This window comes from Scylla paramamosain, unplaced genomic scaffold (genome assembly GCF_035594125.1).
Source record: "Scylla paramamosain isolate STU-SP2022 unplaced genomic scaffold, ASM3559412v1 Contig33, whole genome shotgun sequence".
Lineage (NCBI taxonomy): Eukaryota > Metazoa > Arthropoda > Malacostraca > Decapoda > Portunidae > Scylla > Scylla paramamosain.
Window position 1 is genome coordinate 1 of NW_026973698.1, and position 15,469 is coordinate 15,469.

The following is a 15,469-nucleotide window of genomic DNA, read 5'->3' on the forward strand; positions in this document are numbered from 1 at the left end:
GACGTATGATACAATGACAGCTAACAAACCGAGGGAATGCAGGATCATTCTTGCACAGTGCCGCAAAGCCAGCATTGCTACCAGTCACTGACAGGGCACCAGCTGTTGTTACTGACACAAGCTTTTCAAGAGGTAAACTGACCTTGTCTACAAAATTCTTAAAAACTTGATAAACATCCACACCACTTGTTTTCCCCTTCAGCGGTGAGACCACTAAGAAATCTTTCACGCTGTCGTCAGAAAAGAAATCATTCGCACAAATACACTTAATTAACTGTGCTGTGTTCACAACACCTGTCCATTCATCAACCTGCAGGCTGAACCACGTACATTTCTCAAGATTAGCTGTTATTTGATCAAACACATTTTGCGCCATCATTTCTACCCTACGTGTGACTGTGTTTCTTGATAGAGGCGTGGATTTTATAGCAGTTACAATTTCAGGTTTATTATTAAAATTTTCAAACAAGGACTCAGATGCTTCAAGCCAACATGGTTTCACTGTTTCACCATCCTCAAGTGGCTTTTCTTTTTTGCACGGACATGAGCAGCACTGAATGATGCAAGTGTTTGATGCTGTAGCTTTGGCAGGTGGCTTCTGGAAGGTGTCTTGTTGGGCCTGCAACTCAGATTTTACCTTCTTCTCTTTTCTCCCTTCTTCTGTCACTGTGAGAGAGATATTTAGTATCATAATTTTTGTGAAGTTTAACAAAATGTCTCTTTACATTGCTCTTCTTGGACACTGCAACAGTGGAGTGACAAATTAAGCCACACACTTCTCTCTCAAACTGACAGCAAAAGGTAGCTCACAGTGACCGATGTTTGGGCAGGACTGAGACCCGTGACACACCACACAAGGGGACAGCAAGGCCACAATCCCTCGGTTGACATCTCTGAATATATATATATATATATATATATATATATATATATATATATATATATATATATATATATATATATATATATATATATATATATATATATATATATATATATATATATATATATATATATAATATATGATGGTAGGTGAACAGGGACTATATATTAAAAGGCTCGCCCATTTGCCTCGCCTCGCCGTGTGTGTGTGATATATTAATGGTATTTGACTTCTTTACTCAGTTGTTACTTAATATTCTCTCTCTCTCTCTCTCTCTCTCTCTCTCTCTCTCTCTCTCTCTCTCTCTCTCTCTCTCTCTCTCTCTCTCTCTCTCTCTCTCTCTCTCTCTCTTAAACAAGATCCCTATATTAGCATGGTCATCATTACTATACTATACTACACTACACTGGAAGTGTGTAGATGTGTGGGAGGGAGGGAGGGAGGGTGTCAGTAAAGGCCCCTATTGGCTGAGTGCCCCGTGAGGAGGACCAGCTTGGAGTTAGTAGTGGTCTCGTCCACCAATCAGAGAGCTCTCTTCTTGCAGTCTTTTTGCGATGATAATTTCTTTATTATGTGCCGCCCTTAGACCACCCTGTCACTGGAAGCAACGAATGCAAACCATGAGCGCCGCTGTGATCGCACCAGCCACCGGCCCAGCCCGCGTCGCCTGGGCGAGGCAGACAGCCGCAGCCTGGCAGCGACGCCAGGTGCAGGTGAGGAACGAAAAGGATGTCGAGAAGCGAGACAGGGATGTGCTGGGGGAGGCGTTCCCGTCCCGTCCCTTCCCTTCCCCTCTCCTCTTCTTTTTTCCTCTCCTCTCCCATTCCCTCCCCTCCCCCTCCCCTCCCCTCCCCCTCTACTCTTCTCTCCTCTTTTTTCTCTTCTTCTTCTCTCCCATCCCCTCCCCTCCCCTCTACAAAAAAAAAGTCATCAGCGACCAAAATCAAGAAGAAGAAATAAAACAGAAAATGAACAAAAAAAGTCATCAGCGACCAAAATCAAGAAAAATTGAAAAAATAAAAGCAAAAAATGAACAAAAAAAGTCATCAGCGACCAAAGTTAATAATAAAGAAATTGAAGAAATAAAAGCAGAAAATGAACAAAAAAAGTCATCAGCGACCAAAATCAAGAAAGAAATTGAAGAAATAAAAGCAGAAAATGAACAAAAAAAAAAGTCATCATCCTTTCCTCTCCTCTCCTCTCCTGTCCTCTCCTCCCATCTCCTCTCCTCTCCTCTCCTTTTTTCCCATACTGCTTTGTCTTGTCCCGTCCTACCCTGTCCCGTCCCGTCCCGTCCTGTCCCGTCCTGTTCTGTTCTGTTCTGTCCGTCCCGTCCTGTTCTGTCTCTTCGTCTTGTAAAGTCCCGTCCTGTCCTGTCCTGTCCTTTCTCTCCTCTCCCCTCCCCCTCCCCTCCCATCTTTTCCTGTCCTGTCTCTTCCTCTCTCCTCTGATCCCCTCTCCTCCCCCTCCCCTCTCCTGTCTTGTCTCCCCGTCTCTGTCCTGTTCGTCTGGTCTCGCTCGTCATGTCCCTTTCACTCGTCTCGTCTCGTCTCGTCTCGTTCGTCTCATTCGTCTCGTTCGTCTCGTCTCGTTCGTCTCGTTCGTCTCGTTCGTCTCTGTCTCTGTTCGTCTCGTTCGTCTCGTCTAGTTCGTCTCGTTCGTCTCTGTCTCGTTCGTCTCGTTCGTCTCGTTCGTCTCGTCTCGTTCTGTCTCGTTCGTCTCGTCTAGTTCGTCTCGTTCGTCTCGTCTCGTTCGTCTCGTTCGTCTCGTCTAGTTCGTCTCGTTCTGTCTCGTCTAGTTCGTCTCGTTCGTCTCTGTCTCGTTCGTCTCGTTCGTCTCGTCTCGTTCGTCTCGTTCGTCTCGTCTCGTTCGTCTCGTTCGTCTCGTTCGTCTCGTCTCGTTCTGTCTCGTTCGTCTCGTCTCGTTCGTCTCGTTCGTCTCGTTCGTCTCGTTCGTCTCGTCTCGTTCGTCTCGTTCGTCTCGTTCGTCTCGTCTCTGTTCGTCTCGTTCGTCTCGTTCATCTCTGTCTCTGTCTCGTTCGTCTGGTCTCGTTCGTCTCGTTCTGTCTCGTTCGTCTCGTCTCGTTCGTCTCGTTCGTCTCGTTCGTCTCGTCTCGTTCGTCTCGTTCGTCTCGTCTCGTTCGTCTCGTATCGTTCGTCTCGTTCATCTCGTTCGTCTCGTATCGTTCGTCTCGTTCATCTCGTTCGTCTCGTCTCGTTCGTCTCGTCTCGTTCGTCTCGTTCGTCTCGTTCGTCTCGTTCGTCTCGTCTCGTTCGTCTCGTTCGTCTTGTTCGTCTCGTTCGTCTCGTCTCGTTCGTCTCGTTCGTCTCGTTCGTCTCGTCTCGTTCGTCTCGTTCGTCTCGTCTCGTTCGTCTCGTTCGTCTCGTCTCGTTCGTCTCGTCTCGTTCGTCTCGTTCGTCTCGTCTCGTTCGTCTCGTTCGTCTCTGTTCGTCTCGTCTCGTTCGTCTCGTCTCGTTCGTCTCGTTCGTCTCGTCCTCGTTCGTCTCGTTCGTCTCGTTCGTCTCGTCTCGTTCGTCTCGTTCGTCTCGTCTCGTCTCGTCTCGTTCGTCTCCGTCTCGTTCGTCTCGTTCGTCTCGTCTCGTTCTGTCTCGTTCGTCTCGTTCGTCTCGTCTCGTTCGTCTCGTTCGTCTCGTTCGTCTCGTCTCGTTCGTCTCGTTCGTCTCGTCTCGTTCGTCTCGTTCGTCTCGTCTCGTTCGTCTCGTTCGTCTCGTTCGTCTCGTTCGTCTCGTCTCGTCTCGTTCGTCCTGTCTGTCTCGTTCGTCTCGTTCGTCTCGTCTCGTTCGTCTCGTTCGTCTCGTCTCGTCCTGTCTCGTTCGTCTCGTTCGTCTCGTTCGTCTCGTCTCGTTCGTCTCGTTCGTCTCGTCTCGTTCGTCTCGTTCGTCTCGTCTCGTTCGTCTCGTCTCGTTCGTCTCGTTCGTCTCGTCTCGTTCGTCTCGTCTCGTTCGTCTCGTTCGTCTCGTTCGTCTCGTCTCGTTCGTCTCGTCTCGTTCGTCTCGTTCGTCTCGTCTCGTTCGTCTCGTTCGTCTCGTTCGTCTCGTCTCGTTCGTCTCGTTCGTCTCGTTCGTCTCGTCTCGTTCGTCTCGTTCGTCTCGTCTCGTTCGTCTCGTTCGTCTCGTTCGTCTCGTCTCGTTCGTCTCGTTCGTCTCGTTCGTCTCGTCTCGTTCGTCTCGTTCGTCTCGTCTCGTTCGTCTCGTTCGTCTCGTCTCGTTCGTCTCGTTCGTCTCGTTCGTCTCGTCTCGTTCGTCTCGTTCGTCTCGTCTCGTTCGTCTCGTTCGTCTCGTTCGTCTCGTCTCGTTCGTCTCGTTCGTCTCGTCTCGTTCGTCTCGTTCGTCTCGTCTCGTTCGTCTCGTCTCGTTCGTCTCGTTCGTCTCGTCTCGTTCTGTCTCGTTCGTCTCGTTCGTCTCGTCTCGTTCGTCTCGTTCGTCTCGTTCGTCTCGTCTCGTTCGTCTCGTTCGTCTCGTCTCGTTCGTCTCGTTCGTCTCGTCTCGTTCTGTCTCGTCTCGTTCGTCTCGTTCGTCTCGTCTCGTTCGTCTCGTCTCGTTCGTCTCGTTCGTCTCGTTCGTCTCGTCTCGTTCGTCTCGTCTCGTTCGTCTCGTTCGTCTCGTCTCGTTCGTCTCGTTCGTCTCGTTCGTCTCGTCTCGTTCGTCTCGTTCGTTTCGTTCGTCTCGTCTCGTTCGTCTCGTTCGTCTCGTCTCGTTCGTCTCGTTCGTCTCGTTCGTCTCGTCTCGTTCGTCTCGTTCGTCTCGTTCGTCTCGTCTCGTTCGTCTCGTTCGTCTCGTCTCGTTCGTCTCGTTCGTCTCGTTCGTCTCGTCTCGTTCGTCTCGTCTCGTCTCGTTCGTCTCGTTCGTCTCGTCTCGTCTCGTCTCGTTCGTCTCGTTCGTCTCTGTCTCGTCTCGTCTCGTCTCGTCTCGCTTTACGCTTGTTTCTCTCGTTCGTCTCGCCTGTCCTGTCCTGTCCTCACTTTTCTTTTGTCTTCTCTCCCTCTCCTTTTCCTCTCCTCTTCTCTTCTCTTCTCTTCTCTTCTCTTCTCCTCTCCCTCTCTCCTCTCCACTTTCCTCTCCTCTCCTGTCCTCTCTTTTTCTCTTCTCTTCTCTCCTCTCTTCTCTTCTCTTTTCTTTTCTCTCCTCTCCTCTCCTTTCCTCTCCTCTCTTCTCTTCTCTTCTCTTTTCTCTTCTCTCTTCTCTTCTCTCTTTTCTTCCCTTCTCTTCTATTCTCTTTCCTCTCCTCTCCTCTTCTCTTCTCTTCTCTTCTCTTCTCTTCTCTCCTCTCCTCTCCTTTTCTCTTCTCTTCTCTATCCTCTCCTCTCTTCTCTTCTCTATCCTCTCCTCTCCTCTCCTCTCCTCTTCTCTTTCCTCTCCTCTCCTCCTCTCTTCTCTTCTGTGTCCTCTCCCTCTCCTCTTTCTCTGCTCTCCTCTTTTCTTTCCTCTCCTCTCTTCTTCTTCTTCTTCTCTCTTCTTCTTCTCTCTTCTTCTTCTCTCTTTTCTTCCCTTCTCTTCTCTTCTCTTTCCTCTCCTCTCCTCTTCTCTTCTCTTCTCTTCTTCTTCTCTTCTCTCCTCTCCTCTCCTTTTCTCTTCTCTTCTCTATCCTCTCCCTCTCCTCTTCTCTTTCTCTATCCTCTCCTCTCCTCTCCTCTCCTCTTCTCTTTCCTCTCCTCTCCTCCTCTCTTCTCTTCTGTGTCCTCTCCTCTCCTCTTCTCTGCTCTCCTCTCCTCTTTTCTCTGCTCTCCTCTTTTCTTTCCTCTCCTCTTTTTCTTTCCTCTCCTCTGCTCTCCTCTTCTCTCCTCTTCTCTTCTTCTCTTCTTCTTCTCTTCTCTTCTCTTCTCTTTCCTCTCCTATCCTCTCCTCTCCTTTCCTCTCCTCTCCTCTCCTCTCCTCTTCTGTAGTCTTTCCTCTTCTGTTCTCTCTTCCCTTCCCTTCTCTTCTCTTCTCTTACGTTTAGATTTAGGTTTATCAGGGGATCGATAGTAAGGGAAAATAAGAAGAAAATCGGGTGAAGATAATAGGATAAAAACAATATATGCTGTATTTTAATGTAATTATTTAATGTATGTATGATTTGTTGTTTTGTTCAATATTGTGTCAGTATTACATTCCCCTCGCGTCCCCTGTCTGTGCCGCATGGTGCTGCCTTGCAAGGCTGACACCTGTCTAGTTCCAGGCAACACCACGACTCAGGGCGCAGTAGTGGATGCCCAGACTTGTGAAGGTGTGTGTTGTCAGCCTTGCATGTGATGACGAGTGTATGTGGTAGTGAAGTGTTTTATTTCGTGTATACTGGATTAGGTGTTGCTTCTCATTTTTTTTGTCAGCCTGGCGTGTGATGACCAGTGTATGTGATGGTGTAGCTTCTAGTGATTGATGTAGTGTTGGTGATGCAGCACTGACTTGATAGATGTAGTGTTGGTGATGCAGCAGTGACTTGATAGATGTAGTGTTGGTGATGCAGCAGTGACTTGATAGATGTAGTGTTGGTGATGCAGCAGTGACTTGATAGATGTAGTGTTGGTGATGCAGCAGTGACTTGATAGATGTAGTGTTGGTGATGCAGCAGTGACTTGATAGATGTAGTGTTGGTGATGCAGCAGTGACTTGATAGATGTAGTGTTGGTGATGCAGCAGTGACTTGATAGATGTAGTGTTGGTGATGCAGCAGTGACTTGATAGATGTAGTGTTGGTGATGCAGCAGTGACTTGATAGATGTAGTGTTGGTGATGCAGCAGTGACTTGATAGATGTAGTGTTGGTGATGCAGCAGTGACTTGATAGATGTAGTGTTGGTGATGCAGCAGTGACTTGATAGATGTATTGCTGATAGATGTATTGTTGATAGATGTATTGATAGATGTACTCATCCTCTAATTATACTTTTTACCCACAATTATTATTATATATCTAAGAAGCTTTTACCCTCCAATTACTCTTTTTATGCACTATTATTATTTATTAATCTTCAATATTCCTTTTATTATTGTAATTACCTTTACTCTCTGTCCATGTTATTATTATTATTATTATTATTATTATTATTATTATTATTATTATTATTATTATTATTATTATTATTATTATTATTATTATCATTATTATTATTATTATTATTATTATTATTATTATTTTTATTATTACTATTATTATTATTATTGTCATTGTTATTATTATTATTATTATTATTATTATTATTATTATTATTATTATTATTATTATTATTATTATTATTATTATTATTATTATTATTATTATCATTATTACTATTACTGTTACTATGTATATATAATATTTACACATGGAAGTTTATATTTCTATTATTTGTGTGTATATATATATATATATATATATATATAATATATATATATATATATATATATATATATATATATATATAGTATATAGTATATATATATATATATATATATATATATATATATATATATATATATATATATATATATATATATATATATATATTCTTCATTGCATTTAAACTGTATATGTTTTATATATGTGTATTTAGAATATTATAGATTTAAGTTCATGACCAAAAAAACTATATTTATATATGTGATGTCTGCCAGTCTTTCTCTATGGAATCATAATTAAGTGTGAATTTATAGGTAAACGTAATAAAGTGTTTTAAGTGTTTCCCAGCGAGATATATTCAGTTGCTGGCCACTACAAGGCCATTGGCCCAGCCAGGTGCCAGCCCAACAGTCTCCGCTGCTGGCCCTGGGCGTCAACACCTTTGACCTGCTGACCCAGCTGGCGAGGGGGGGCGTACACCCCTCACTACAGCCTGCAGTCACCCGCCTCACTTGTGCCTTCCTGAAGGAGGCAGGGCAGCCACCAAGCCTGTGGTTGGCTCACAGGAAGCCCCCAGAGCATAAAAATGATGATGCAGGGGCATCATTGCAGCCCTAGAGAGGAAGAGGAACATGGCTGAAGACTTGGTTAAAAGATTAGTCAAATATAGGATTGAAACAGATCTTTAAAGTGTTCACAGCAATTCGGCTTTCATTTGTAAACAAAGAGCAGACAGCTAGGAAGATGACACCAGCAGCGGCAGGCGGCGACAGGCGGTGTGACATCGGAGGTGTGACATGTGCTGCGTGTCACGCAACCAAACTCAAGTGGAACATGCACTGTTACATGTACCAGATTATCGGACACGCCTAACAAGTGTGGCGCCATTCGTAAGGCAACAAAACTGCTTGTCTTGAAAGAAAGTCCAGTGACAGAGACAACCTTGGCCAGTGTTGTGTTCGCTTCCTGACAGGGCGGGGATTGTGACCAGGAATTTGTCCAGCTTCCTCTGTAAGTGTTTGGTATTCCACGCCCTTCATGTCACGGTGTGTGCCGGGAGGGAGGTGAACAGGTGGGTGTCCCTTGTTGCAACACTGCTGTGCTGGAGGCTTCTGATACTGGTGTGGCAGTTTGAAGGGAGGTGGGGTGGCCACGCTTATTCCTTCCTGATCGTGCTTTGCAGTGAGTGCATGTCATGGGTTCAGATTTGGGCGGGACAGTTTGGTTAGCAATAATTATTTTCCACATATATATAATTTGGTATTTTTCATTCTTCTTTCTACTGAGTATAATTTGTATTGTGTCTTGTTTGGTAATTAACTTTTCTTTGTTTGCTCTCTCTCTCTCTCTCTCTCTCTCTCTCTCTCTCTCTCTCTCTCTCTCTCTCTCTCTCTCTCTCTCTCTCTCTCTCTCTCTCTCCTCTCTCTCTCTCTCTCTCTCTGCTACTTCTGAGATCCCTCCTTGTGCTAGGTGTGAGTTAGATGGTGGCTGGGATGGTATTGGCTAGTAAATGTCATCTGTGGTTTCTCTCAAGCCTGTCATGCTTATTCTGCTGCCAGGAATACTGATTGTGTCTCTCACCTCAGACTATTGGAGTCAGGTAAGAGACAGTGGGCGAAAAGAATTCAAGGATTTGAGAACATGTCTTCCGTTCAGCATTTCAAGGCCTTGAACTTTTATTCACTCAAAGGGAGAAACTATTATGGGTTGATCTTATTATTAAATTTGGAAGATATTTTCATGGACTCTCCCCAATCACTGTTCATCTCAGCCCCCTTGTGTCAGCACTAGAGGCCATCCATACAGTTAATGCAACAGACTTGTTCATCTCAGCTACTTCTATCAGCACTAGAGACCATCCATACAGTTAATGCAACAGACTTGTCCATCTCAGCCACTACTGTCAGCACTAGAGACCATCCATACAGTTAATGCAACAGACTTGTACACCTCGGCCACTGCTGTCAGCACTAGAGGCCGTCCATACAGTTAATGCAGCAGACCTGTTCATCTCAGCCACTTCTGTCAGCATTCCTTATAGTTGTTGTGATGCCAGGCACACATTTTTCTCAGAGTGATGAGAATCTGGAATTTTCTTGCTAACAGTGTGCCTGAATCTAATTCTGTTGATGGTTTTAGGTACAGTTTGTCCAACTTCTCAGGTGTACATCTGTTTGATTCTTGCTGGTGACATATACGCTGTGCTGCTAGTCAGATTTATTATTTGTCTTGGGCTGATGGCACACTTGCCAGGCAGTTAGATAAGCATGTACAGACTTTGGTGTCATTTTGATAGTGCTGGTGAGCTGACCCTGAACTGGCCCTGAAGGGGTTCTCTCTTGTGAGACCAGCCAGGTAAAAAATATGTTGAAATGTAGCCACATTTACTATTGTGAAGTATTTACTATTCTATTCATTTCTTCTCTGTTCACAGGTGCTCTGGAAAATCAATTCAAGGCTAATTATTATTTTTTCTTTATTCATTATCCACAGTTGCTTTGGAAAGTGCATTCCTGGCTGAGTGTGGTGCGTGTGCCTGCTACTCGTGTGGTGGTGCTGCTGCTGCGTGAAGCCTCTGCCGTGGGAACCCACCACAAATAGCTAATGGATTCTGTATGATGGGATTAGCAGCAGACAGAATTCCAGTGATGTATTAACATGCCTAGGTTTGGTCCTAAAGGATTGATTTAATGTTGTATTTACTACTCATTTGTCTGTAGTCTATATAGTTTTACTACTACTGGAGTAGTAGTAAAATGGCTTTTTTTTTTTCTTTTTTTATTCAAAATTTTTGTTGCCCCTGGCCAGTGGCCTTCTTACAGGAGAAAAGTAGTAGTAGTAATATTTATTTTTGTATGTGTTTGTGTCTATCATAGTATACTGCACTGTAGGGAAAGTTTTATGAGGAAGATGTGTTAATCTTGACAGTCACTGGTTTGAACCTGAAGCACAACTTTCCAGAAACAAGACCTTGCATTTAGTATACAACAAACTAACTTACCAGCTTCCTGTGTTAGCTTAATTCTATCTTGTTTGTATTCTTAATGCTTTGCTTTCTCATAAAAAAAACATTTTCAAAGGCCTATACAGATGATCACCAAAATTCTCATGGGGCATTTTCTTTCTCTCTTGCAAAATCCTTGCATTGTCAGTCATGAAAATGCCCCTGGAGACCACAACAACACCACCTGAGTAAAGATAAAGGTGAAAATAATGATAGTGGTTGTGGCAGTGGTGGTGGTGGTGGTGGTGGTGGTGGCTCTGAGGAGAATTAAGTACTAATATCAGAAGGATGTGGTTTTCATGTTGCAGAAGAAACCAGATGGAAAAAAGGTGTGTGTGTGTGTGTGTGTGTGTGTGTGTGTGTGTGTGTGTGTGTGTGTGTGTGAGAGAGAGAGAGAGAGAGAGGGAGAGAGAGAGAGAGAGAGAGAGAGAGAGAGAGAGAGGCTGGGTTAGGGAGAGAGAAGAGAAAGAGAAAGAGGTAAGTGGAGATATGGAGACAAGGGAGAAGGAAGGAAAAGCAGAGGAGTTATGGGAGAGATAGCAGAAAGGGAGGAGGAGGAAGACAAGGAGGGAGGGAGGGTAGATGAGCAGTATGTAAGTGAGTGTGAGTGGAGTCAACATATAAAAGGGAGAGAAATGAACACTCTAAGGAGGGAAGAAATAAAGAATTCATGAAAAGATATTATAGACATATGTAAGGATGAACCAAGAATGTTCTATAGAATGGTAAAATGAAGAATAAGAATGGGTTCAACAAACTGAAAATAAATGGTAAACATGTTGAAGAAGAAGCACAAATTGCAGAGGTTTTGAATGACTTCTTTCAGTGTCTTCATTGGAGAGGGAACATTTGGTAGACTGGTGACAGCAGATGTGAGAGTAGAAGAGTGAGTGAGATTGAGGTGAACAGTGGATGAGGTAAGAATAATTATGGAAGACTTGGATGTGAGGAAGGCACAGGGACCTGATGGAGTGTCTGATTGGGTGGTGAAGGAATGCAGAGATCAACCTGTACACATGATTTACAAACTCATCATAACTTCATTAAAAGGGAAGGAGTGGTGCCCAACATTGGAAAAAAAAGCAGGTATAGTCCCCATATATAAGAGTGGAAGCAAAGAAGAACCACTTAATTATAGACCACCATCATTAACAAGTGTAGTGGCAAAATTGTGCCAAAGAATAGTGAAGCAAAGATGGAGTGAATATCTGGAAAAAAGAGAAATATTAACAGACAGACAATTCAGATTTAGGAAAGGAAGGTCATGTATAACAAATTTAAGGTGTTTTCTACTCCAGTCATAGATATGGTACAAGAAAGAGAAGGATGGGCAGATTGTGTTTATTTTGATAAGGTGCCCCACAGCAGACTGTTGTGGAAATGAGAAATGTCTGGTGGGCTGAGAGGAGCACTCCTACATTGGATCAGTGACTTTCTGAGAGGAAGGGAAATGAGAACAGTGGTCAAAGATAAAAAGTCATCATGGAGAGGAGGTAATTAGTGGTGTTCTCCAGGGTTCAGTACTACCACCTGTCATGTTTGCTACCTGTGTGAATGATGTGATGGAAGGGATGAATAAGGCTACATGAATCTATTTGCTGATGAGGGAAAATTGATGGGAAAAGTGGAGAGGACAGAGGATTGTGAAGCTCTACAGGGAGATCTGAATGTGATTTGGGATTGGAGTGACACTTGGAAAATGGAGTTTAACATAAAAAAAATGTGGAGTGTTTGAAGTTTGGGCATAGTTGTGTGATGCCAGTCTTCAGTTATAAATTGGGTAATGAGGAAATAAAAACGAAGAGTGAAGAGAAAGACCTTGGAATTACTGTCATTGATAAGTTGTCCTCAGAGGTACATGTAAGAAGAAAGACAGGGGAAGCATAAAATCTGGTTAGAAACATAAGAACGACGTTCAAACTATCTGGATGAAGAGATGATTAGGGATGTAACTGACAATGATAAGACCTAGTTTGAAATATGCAGCAGCGATGTGGTCTCCCAGCACTAAAAGGGACATAAAGAAATTAGAAAGAATATAGTGAGCAGCGACAAAGTTGCCTCTGACCCTATCAGACTTATCATATGAAGAGAGACTAAAACTAAACCTACCCACCCTTGGAAGAGAGAAGAGAGAGAGGTGATCTGATGGCCTTATATTGGATTTTGTCGGACTGTGAAAAACTGGACCAGAGTAATTTGGTGGTGAGAGATTTTAGAAGCACGAGAGGGCATGAGAAGATGAAGAAGAAGGGTGTGTGTAGGAGGATATTAAGAAGAACAGTTTCCTGCAAAGTACTGCAGAAATCTGGAAACACACACACACACACACACACACACACACACACACACACACACACACACACACACACATGCACACACACACACACACACACACACACACACACACACACACACACACACTTAAAAACATCTGAAAATTTTTACTATAAACTTGTAAATTTGCTCATAATTGTATGACTTCTTATATGTCACCTCTTATGTGACCTGTTATGACCCGCTGCAGGGACAGCCTTGGGGGCATCCATTACTGGCAGAAGCCCCAGTGTGCTGAGTGACGGGGCGGCATGGACTTTGCACATCAGAGGGTCAGGTCAGTGTGTGCTTTGTGCATATTGTGCCTTAGTGTCCTGTCACCTTTCTCTCATCTCTCTCTCTCTCTCTCTCTCTCTCTCTCTCTCTCTCTCTCTCCTCTCTCTCTCTCTCTCTCTCTCTCTCTCTCTCTCTCTCTCTCCTCTCTCTCTCTCTCTCTCTCTCTCTCTCTCCTCTCTCTCTCCTCTCTCTCCTCTCTCTCTCTCTCTCTCTCTCTCTCTCTCTCTCTCTTACACACACACACACACACACACACACACACACCACACACACACACACCACACACACACACACACACACACACACACACACACACACACACACACACACACACACACACACACAGAAGATGTTGAAATGGGAGAAGGAATGGCAGAAGTAATTATAATTCAAACAAAAAGGAAGGGAGAAGGAAAGAAGAGATTTTGCACTGGCTTAGGTACCCCCAAAGACGAATGCATGGACACAAGAGGATAGAATAGATGTAGAAAAAAGGAGGAAGTGAGAAATGGAAAGAATTCAAGGAGGCAAGAAACAAATATATCAGAATCCTGAGAGAAGAAGAAAGGAATTATGAGAAAGATATAGTTAACAAGTGCAAAGATGAGCCAAAGTTATTCTTCAGACATGTGAATGGGAAGATGACGTTACATTTGAAGATACACGGTTACAAGCGGAATTAATGAACAAGTGCTTCCAGTCAGTATTCACCCAAAGAAAGCAAATTTGAAGGAGAAAGAGCATGGCACAGACACAGTGTGATGAGAGAGATACAGGTGGACGTAAGTGAAATTAAGAACATAATGAAAGATTTGGATGCAAGTAAGGCTCAAGGACCGGATGGAGTGTCCAACTGGATACTTAAGGAATGTTGTGAACAACTGGCAGGGAGTATACACAATACCATAGTATATTCTTTTAAGGAAGGAAAATTCCCTCTAGAATGGAAGAGAGCCAATATTGTGCCCATTTTTAAGAGGTAATAAAGAAGATCCATTGAATTACAGAACTGTTCCTAACAAGTGTAGTGGCAAAAAATAGTGGAAAGAATAGTTAAAAACAGATGGATAGAATATTTAGAAGAAACACAAACATTGACTGACAGACAGTTTGGCTTCAGAAGTGGAAGGTCTTGTGTCACAAATTTAGTGAGCTTTTATGGTAGAGTGATTGATATAATTCAAGAGAGAGAGGGATGGACAGACTGTTTTATTTAGACCTAAAAAAAACATTTGATAAGGTACCACACCAGAGACTGGTATAGAAAATTCAAAATATAAGGGGTTTGCAAGGCAACACACTGAATTGGATTACAGACTTGAGGGACAGAGAAATGAGAACAGTAATAAAGGGAGAAAAATCAGAATGGTATAGAGTTACAAGTGGAGTACCACAGGGGACAGTCTTAGCCCCTGTAATGTTTCTGGTGCATGTCAACAATATAGTGAATGAGGTTGACAGTTATATAAGTCTGTTTTGCAGATGATGCAAAATTAATGAAAAGAGTGGAAAACAATATGGATTGTGAAATATTACAGAAAGATCTAAATAAGATATATAAATGGAGTAAGAAAATGGGAAATGGAATTCAATGCAAAGAAATGCAAGGTGATGGAATTAGGAAAGAAGCAAAAGAAGATTGACAAGTTCGTACACCATGGGAGAATGTGGAAATTAAGAAAACCAAACAAGAAAAAGATTTGAGAATTACAATAAGATAATTTATCACCTGAAAAACATGTAAACAAAATAGTTTGGGAAACCTATGAGTTATTAAAAAAGATGAAAGGGGCATTTGTGTACATGGATGAAGAGGAGATGAGAAAGTTGATGGAATATGTGATTCAACCAAACTTGGAATATGCCACAATTGTTTGGTCACCCCCATAATAAAAAGGAAATAAGGAAAATTGAAAGGATCCAAAGAACTGCAACCAAATTGGTACCAAGTTTGAGAGATTTAAACCTATGAAGAAAGATTAAGGAGATTGAAGCTTCCATCATTACAAAAGAGAAGAGAAAGAGGGAACCTGATTGCTATATACAGAGCTTTAATAGGTAAGGATCAAGTTGACAAAGAAGACTTATTTGTGTGGGACTCAAGAGATACAAGAGGACTTGGAGTAAAATTGAGGAAAAAAAGCAAGTAGAAGAGATATCAAGAAATATGGTTTCCCAAATAGAAGCATAGAAATATGGAACAACTTAGATGAAACGGTGATACAAGCAACAAATATTCATGAATTTAAAGTTAAGCTGGATGCTTATAGATATGGAGACAGGACAGCACGAGCATACCTCTTTTCCTGTAAAACATAGCTAGGTAAATGCTGATTTCCTGTCTCTACTGGCCCTAGGTATGGTAAAGGAAATGTCATGAGTCATACTACTACTACTGCTACTACTGTTACTACTACTACTACTACTACTACTACTACTACTACTACTACTACTACTACTACTACTACTACTACCACTAGTACTACTGCTACTACTGCTACTGCTACTACTACTACTACTACTACTACTACTACTACTACTACTACTAATAATAATACTAATACTACCACCACCACCACCACCACCACCACCACCACCACCACCACCACCACCACCACCACCACCACCACCACCACCACCACCACCACCACC

At 43.1% G+C, this 15,469-nt stretch overlaps 1 protein-coding gene across 10 annotated transcripts in view; it reads left to right on the plus strand.

Moving 5' to 3' along the window:
• Positions 1-7,595: 7,595 nt before the first annotated feature.
• The window catches only part of LOC135097827 (uncharacterized), a 28,678-nt gene continuing 20,804 nt past the window's right edge, over positions 7,596-15,469 (plus strand). For all 10 annotated transcript variants that reach the window (XR_010266176.1, XR_010266170.1, XR_010266172.1 and 7 more), the window contains exons 1-2: positions 7,596-8,211; positions 9,694-9,866. The gene's annotated coding sequence lies outside the window, so the exon portion shown is untranslated. The remainder of the gene's footprint in view (positions 8,212-9,693; positions 9,867-15,469) is intronic.